Below are 7,957 nucleotides of genomic sequence, written 5' to 3'. Positions count from 1 at the left end.
TCCTCGCCTCCTCTCGCCGCTCACCACGGTACTAACAATGGAGAGCAAAGGGATATAGACTAGCACCGTACTTAGTGCTCGAATTTGAATAGTAATGTGTCATGTCTTGCATGAAATGGAAGTTTACCGCCGCTCGTTACTCTTGTAAAGTTAGTAAAAAATTATTATACTTGCTGAGTTGAAGTGATCTTGTGTGAAATATGTATGGGATAAGTGTAATGTGATCCAAAGATGATGAATGAAATATGTATGGGATGAGTGTAATGTGATCCAAAGATGATGAATGATGAATAGATTACTTAAGTAAAGGATCCATGATGAAGGATTCCACTATCTAAAGTAATACGGATATTATGGTGAACTACCTCCACTAGATCGAATAATGGAAGATATAGTGCGGAAAGTACAAAATCCAGATTTAAGAGTTATGATTTTGTAAAAGGTCCTCCTCAAAATATGATCGATACTAAGTTTCTCAAAAGTTTAATTTTGATGATTTGGTTTAAGTTTTCCAGAGGTCTAGGGTCATGACTAGGTTGATTTGATCTTGAATTGGAGATCATGACAGACACTCTCCTAACAAAGATGAATCGTCATTATTCTTCTGCCGCGGTGATGCAAGTTGTTCTCACATCATGAACTACCGATCTTCGTGTTTGCATAATTTTTCATGCTCCTTTAGTAATTTTTCTCAGTGCTTGAATTTGAGTAGTAATATTTCATGTTTTGCATGAAGATTGAAAATGGGAAACTACCATCGTTTGTTACTCATGTGAAGTAAGTAAAAAATCTGTGTACTTGTTGAGTTGAAGTGGTATTGTGTGAATACGTATAGAATAAGTATATGTCACGTGACAATGTATCCTTGTTGGTGCTATTTAAGGATAAAACATTTCTTTTTAGACATAACCAATCTCTTCATTTGAAAAAAAAAAGTAATTTTCCCAATAAAAGGGGAGAAACTCAACGCTCTCTTAACATTGAATGAGTGTGTGTGATCGGCTAAAGAAGTTATCCATGACAAAGGAGTTATTATCCGTTCGAAAATTTTTAAGTATTTTGCTCGATATCAGGTTAGGTGTGAGTATGCGATACTAAAGTGTTGAGGGCAAGAATATTAGATCACCTCTTCTCGTAAAAATAAGTAATTAGCTTGCTGAACAAGCCCTTTTCGATTTAGTTCTTTCTTTCTCTCTATTTAGAAAAAATCTCTACCCGCAGAGATAAACCGTCTCTTTCTCCCATTTCTTTTTTTACACATTGAACAATAACATAATAGTTATTATCCATTATGCATTTTCCATGATTATATTAGTGCTATTTACTCTATTTATTGGAGTCGTAGGAATTTCCCTTCCTTTTAATGAAGAAAAAATTCATTTGGATATATTGTCCACATTGTTAAACCATTCTATACACATTTTACATCAGAATTCAAATAAAATCTGTGGATTGGTATGAATTTGAGTCAAATGCAAGTTTTTCTGTCATTATAACTTTTTTCATCTATTTGTTCACCTATATATATTTGAACTTACTAAATTCGTTTTCTAAAATAGAGGTCCTAATAGAATTTTAGGGGACAAACTAAAAAAATATGATATATGATTGGTCATGTAATCGTGGTTACACAGATACTTTTTATTTAATATCCTTAATTTGCATATTTAACAATAACATAATAGTATGATGGATAACTTGGACTTGGACGTAAGAGTATCAGCAAAAAGATAAGCTTAAAAATAGTAGATTAGAAATAATTTACCATTAAGTCTGCATAATTATTTTTTTCAAAAGTCTCTTTTTTTTTTAACAAATCCAAAAGTCCGTTGAAAACTAAAGAGTTGGTGTGAAAAAAACATATCAAATAGTCATTTTCAATTTTTCCTCCCTTCCGCTAGCCTAGCTCCCGCTGAGTATTCTCTCTTCATTTCCCTTCTCCTTCTCCCGTTAGCCCTAGCAACTTTTCTTTATCTTTTTTTTTATTTCTTACCATTTCCGTCTCTCTCACCCTGGTCACTAATGCTGCACATACTCTGAAAATACAGCAGTTTGCCTCTTCCTATTTGCACTCCACTCCATCCCCAAACATCTTGCCTCCGTCTACCACATAGCCTCCACCAGCCACCTCGCCTCCTCCCGTAGCTTAAAACATTTCCGGCAAAAGGGACCGTCGCTCACCACCGCATCGACAGTGGGAGCAAGCAGGATGCAAATGACTGCATCCATGCGACATTGTCCGTAGTGAAGATGCTGATGACTCTTACCTGCTTAATTCAATTTTGAATATTCAAATATCAAACATGAGTCATTAAGGATTAGGTAACTCTTACCCGCTTAATGCTCTCTTGATCTTGTTTATAACAAATTAAATTTTCACGAATTTTTAAATTGATTTACTTAGTAGTAGTCACGATTTTGATCGTTGCTCAAAATTATTTTCGTAATAGTCAGTTTAGGAAATAGGATAAAACGTCCCTTTCTGTATGTCTAATGAAAATGCTTCCTTCAGGAAAGTTGTTTCCCACATCATGAACTACCGATCTTCATGTTTGTACAATTTTTCATGCTCGTTTAGTAATTTTTCTTAGTGCTCGAATTTGAATAGTAATATTTCGTGTTTTGCATGAAAATTGAAAACAGAAGATTATAATCGTTCATTGCTCATGCGAAGTTAGTAAGAAATCATTGTACTTATTGAATTGAAGTGATTTTATGTGAATACTTATAGAATAAGTATATGTCACGTGACATTGTATCCTTGTTGATGTTATTTAAGGAGAAAATATTTCTTTTTTAGACATAAACAATCTTTTTTTTTTAAAAAGTATTTTTCCCAATAAAAGGGGAGAAACTCAACGCTCTCTTAACATTGAATGAGTGTGTGCGACTGGTTAAAGAAGTTATCTATGATGAAGGGGTTATTATCCCTTCGAAAATTTTTAAGTATTTTGCTCGACATCGGTTAGGTGTGAGTATGCAGTACTAAAGTATTGATGGCAAGAATATTAGATCACATCTTCTTGCAAAAATAAATAATTAACTTGTTGAACAAGCTTTTTTCGATTTACCTCTTTCTTTCTCTCTATTTAGAAAAAATCTTTACCCATAAATGTAAACTCTTTTTCTCCTATTTCTTTTTTACCATTGCAATGTTAAGGATTTTTTCGGAAATACCGCTCCCTCCCTCCTCTACTACGCACCCTCCAGCGTCCGCCCCTTCACCCGCCTCTACCACCACCTCTCGCTGCCTCCTTATCTTGTTGTCATCTTTAACTCCAATCGAATGTACGGTCAACATCCGCCATTATTGCTCAACAAATTGTTGGAGCGGCAAGTAATGACGTCCAAATTGATTTTGAACCCTACTTCCACTTCTGTAATTCAACAAAGTTTAGAGTCAATATCACAATCGCACGGTCATGTAACAATCCTCCAAATTACGCTCCCAATCATCTTCCTGCAGTAGTTGAGTCATTTCCTATCTCTACTAGAAACTATTTGATCCATCTTATCCATAATGAAAATAAGTACATCACATTTGAAGAAACATCTCAACTTTTATGTTTCAATTTTCGAAAACAAACCATGAGTCATTGAGGATTAGGTAACTCTTACCTGCTTAACACTCTCTTGATCTTGTTGATAACATATTAAAATTTCATGAATTTTAAAATTGATTTGCTTGAATAACGGTCATGATTTCAATCGATACTCAAAAGTGTATCAGAAAGAGTCGGTTTAGGAAACCTGTTAAAACTTTCCTTTGTGTATGTCGAATGAAAATACTTTCTTCAGGAAAATTATTCCCCACATCATGAACTATTGATCTTTGTGTTTATACAATTTTTCATGTTCGTTTAGTAATTTTTCTTAGTGCTCAAATTTGAGTAACAATATGTCATGTTTTGCATGAAAATTGAAAACGGGACATTACCACCATTTGTTACTCGTGTGAAGTTAGTAAAAAATCATTGTACTTGCTAAGTTAAAGTGGTCTTGTGTGAAACTTGTATGGAATAAGAGCAATATGATCCAAAAATGATTAATGATGAACAAATTATTGAGCAAATGATCTATGATGAAGGAATCCACTGTCTAGAGGAATATGAATATTATGGTGAACTACCTCCACTACATCGAGTAACGATTGAAATAGTGTAGAAAATACAAGATCCAAATTTAAGAGTTATGATTTTGCAAAAGGTCCTCCCAAAATATGGAGAGTGATGCATCAAGAAAGAGATCGATATTAAGTTTCTCATAACTCTAATTTTGATGATCCGGTTTGAGTTTCTCAGAGCTTTAGGATCATGACTAAGTTGATTTGTTTTTGAGTTAGGGTCATGACAGATTTCCTTCTAAGAAAGGTGATTCCTCATTATTCTTCCGCCGTGGTGATCATAGGTGCGGATCACCGAAGATGAATCAAGAAGTCTTTTCAAGATTTTGATGTTTGTGTGGATAAAGAGAATGACCGGAAGGAGGAGCTAGAAAGGAAAGCTCACGAAGCCGAGCAACTCATTGAAGTAATTTGTTAGTGATGCTCTGTAACACGTGTGTTGTGATGGCGAATGCAAGGGAAGTTGTTAGTGATACTTTGTATGTAGTATTGTGATGGATCAAACAATTTATTAGTGATACTCGTAGCACCTGGTATTGTGATGGTGAATGCAAGGAAGTTGTTAGCGATATTTTGTATGTGATATTGTGGTGCATCAAGCAATTTGTTAGTGATACTCAATACGTGGTGTTTAAATAGGAAGATAACATACATCATTCCTTGGGGAAGTGACCGATAGGTGACGATTTCGATCGATACTCAAAACTGTTTTCGTAAGAATCGCTTTAGGAAATCGGTTAAAACTTCTCTTTCTATATGTCTAATGAAAATGCTTCATGCAGGAAAGTTGCTCCCCACATCATGAACTACTGATCTTCGTGCTTACATAATTTTTCATGTTCATTTAGTAATTTTGCTTAATGCTCGAATTTGAATAGTAAAATGTCATGTTTTGCATGAAGATTGAAAACGAAAGATTATCACCGTTCGTTACTCATGTGAAGTTAATAAGAAATCATTATACTTGCTGAGTTGAAGTGGTCTTGTGTGAAACTTATATGAAATGAGAGCAATATAATCCAAAAATGATGAATGATGAATGATGAACGGATTATTGAGCAAATGATCTATGATGAAGGAATCCATTGTCTAAAGGAATACGAATATTATGGTGAATTACCTCCACTACATCGAATAACGATTGAAATAGTGCAGGAAATACAAGATCCAAATTTAAGAGTTATGATTTTGCGAAAGGTCCTTCAAAAATATGGAGAGTGATGCCTCAAGAAAGAGATCGGTATTAAGATTCTCATAACTCTAATTTTGATGATTTGGTTTGAGTTTCTCAGAGCTCTAAGATCATGACTGAGTTAATTTAGTTTTGAGTTAGCGTCATGACAAACTTCCTCCTAAGAAAGGTGATTCCTCATTATTCTTCCACCATGGTGATCATGGGTGCGGATCACCCGAGAGGAATCAAGAAGCTTTTTAAGATTTTGATGTTCGTGTGGATAAAGAGAAGGACCGAGAGGAGGACCCGAAAAGGAAGGTTCACGAAGTTGAGCGACTCATTGAAGTGATTTGTTAGTGATACTCTGTAGCACGTGTGTTGTGATGGTGAATGCAAGGGAAGTTGTTAGTGATACTTTGTATGTGGTGTTGTGATGGATCAAACAATTTATTAATGACACTATGTGGCACTGGTGTTGTGATGGTGAATGCAAGGAAGTTGTTAGTGATATTTTGTATGTGGTATTATGATGTATCAAACAATTTGTTAGTGACACCGAATACGTTGTGTTTAAATAGGGAGATAATAGGCATCGTTCCTTGGGGAAGTGACCGATAGGTAACCATCTTAGAGGAGGCAAAGGTGGCGATTCATCTAGACATCGTGGTTTGGATAGAATCGATGCTTCTCACTTCAAATTAGCCACAATCGCACATGCAAGGCCGACGCCCGGAGCGAAGCTAAATTCTGCCAAACTATACTCTTTTTGTTGATGCTTGCGCTAGTGTTGTGATGGTAAATGCAAGAGAAGTTGTTAGTGATATTCTGTATGTGGTGTTGTGATGAATTAAGCAATTTGTTAGTGATACTTTGTACAAGGTATTGTGATGGATCAAGCAATTTCTTAGTGATACCCAATACGTGGTGCTGTGATAGATTAAGCATCTAGTAAAAGGTTTAACATCTAACGAATATAACTCAGTAATTTATTAATTGAGGGCTTTAAACACTTTCAAGTGAGAGAACTCGACAAAAAACTGCAGTAGTTCATACGAAAAGCGCAACAACCTGTCTCGCAAAACCTATCTTTGTATGGACCTTTCATCAAGTTAACCCATGTTAGTTGGATTAATCGGTAATAACACCTTAAATGGTAAAGTCATCAAACATAAAGGTACAAAAATCAATAAACAAGAACTCTTTCTCTAGACAGAAATTGTGCAAGAGTTCAGTTGTGACTATTGAAACTTTTCTTAGATTTCTATTTTTCTTTTAGGGCAACATGCTTATGCTTTTACGCTTGATTTTACAGAAGAGATGGCTTTGTATCAAGAACATAAATTCCAAGATATCCGAAGAGGGACTAAAAACACTCTTCAGGATGCTAGTGGAGGAGAGAAAGATTCTACGTATCTCATTAATCTTCTCGATCTTCACAAGAGTTAATGTCGTGATTTGTGTTCCACAACCGATATTGTTTTATCTGCACAACTAGATAAGCCCATTTTGCGTGGGAGACCGTTTTCAACGGATAGTGGAATCATAGAATTTGATTTAAAATGGACAATCATTAAAAGCTCACCAGCATCATAATGTTAGTCTTTCTTCTTGATTAATTAGTGTTTTGTAATATGGTCGTAATGTATTTGTCGTCTCCCCATAATTTACCCTTAGATGGTCATACACTTGTACAATTTTACCAACAAGTTGAACGTCCAAAAAGTTCGAGCACATTATTTGTCGGCAATATTGCTCATCGGGCTATAGAGGAACATCTACGATGGATGTTCAGCCTATATAGGCTGGTAATTTTGTTATTTTCTTGATTGATTGAAGACGTAATTGTTTGATGAAATTCAATCCGATTTGTCACGGATTAGGATCTTGAAGCTGCGCGTGGCGCTGGGAAGTAAAAAGTGTTTTGCTTTTGTGAAGTGTAGGACATTGTAGAAGGCACTGAATAGTCTAGATGCTCCGGCAAGAAAGGTTTTCCATGGACAGGCTCCGGTAAGTATCTTCAATTACTTTACTATCTGCGTGACTACAAAACTGATTTATAATTGTGTATTCATGTGATAAAAATAACCCGCGAGAAGATATAAAGAGTTTGGAAGAGGAAGACAAATCGGGCTAGAAATATGCATTTAATAAACTACTTTCTCCATTTCTTTGCACAGTAATTGTTATGTTGCTACCATAGTCGTAGAATGTCTGGTTTTTTCCTATCAACTAATTGTCTTTGAGTTTTTGCAGATATGCAAATTTGGTTCACTACTTGGAAATGGACCGAACGAAAGTGAGAGCAAGAAAAAGTGCAACGAATTGCTTGTCACTATAGCTATGCATGTATGATGCTAACATGAAACCCTTGTGGTCACATATGGCTTCTCCGAGTTAGAAATTTGACGGTTGGAAATCAACTATAAATTGATCTGGCAAGTTTACTTTAAAGCTTTTGATTTGATTTGGAAGTTCCATCACCACATGACCCTGGAGCTTTATCAAATCAACAACTTTAAAGTAAACTTGCCAATCCAATTTATAGTTGATTTCGAGCCGTCAATGTTCCAACTTAGAGAAGCCATATGTGACCACAAGGGTTTCATGGTAACATCATTCATGCATAGCTACGATGACAAGCAATTCGCTATACTTTTTCT

This window comes from Rhodamnia argentea, chromosome 7, assembly GCF_020921035.1.
Source record: "Rhodamnia argentea isolate NSW1041297 chromosome 7, ASM2092103v1, whole genome shotgun sequence".
NCBI classification, from domain to species: domain Eukaryota; kingdom Viridiplantae; phylum Streptophyta; class Magnoliopsida; order Myrtales; family Myrtaceae; genus Rhodamnia; species Rhodamnia argentea.
The sequence above is the reverse complement of the archived record's forward strand: the minus strand, read 5'-3'. Positions refer to the sequence as shown.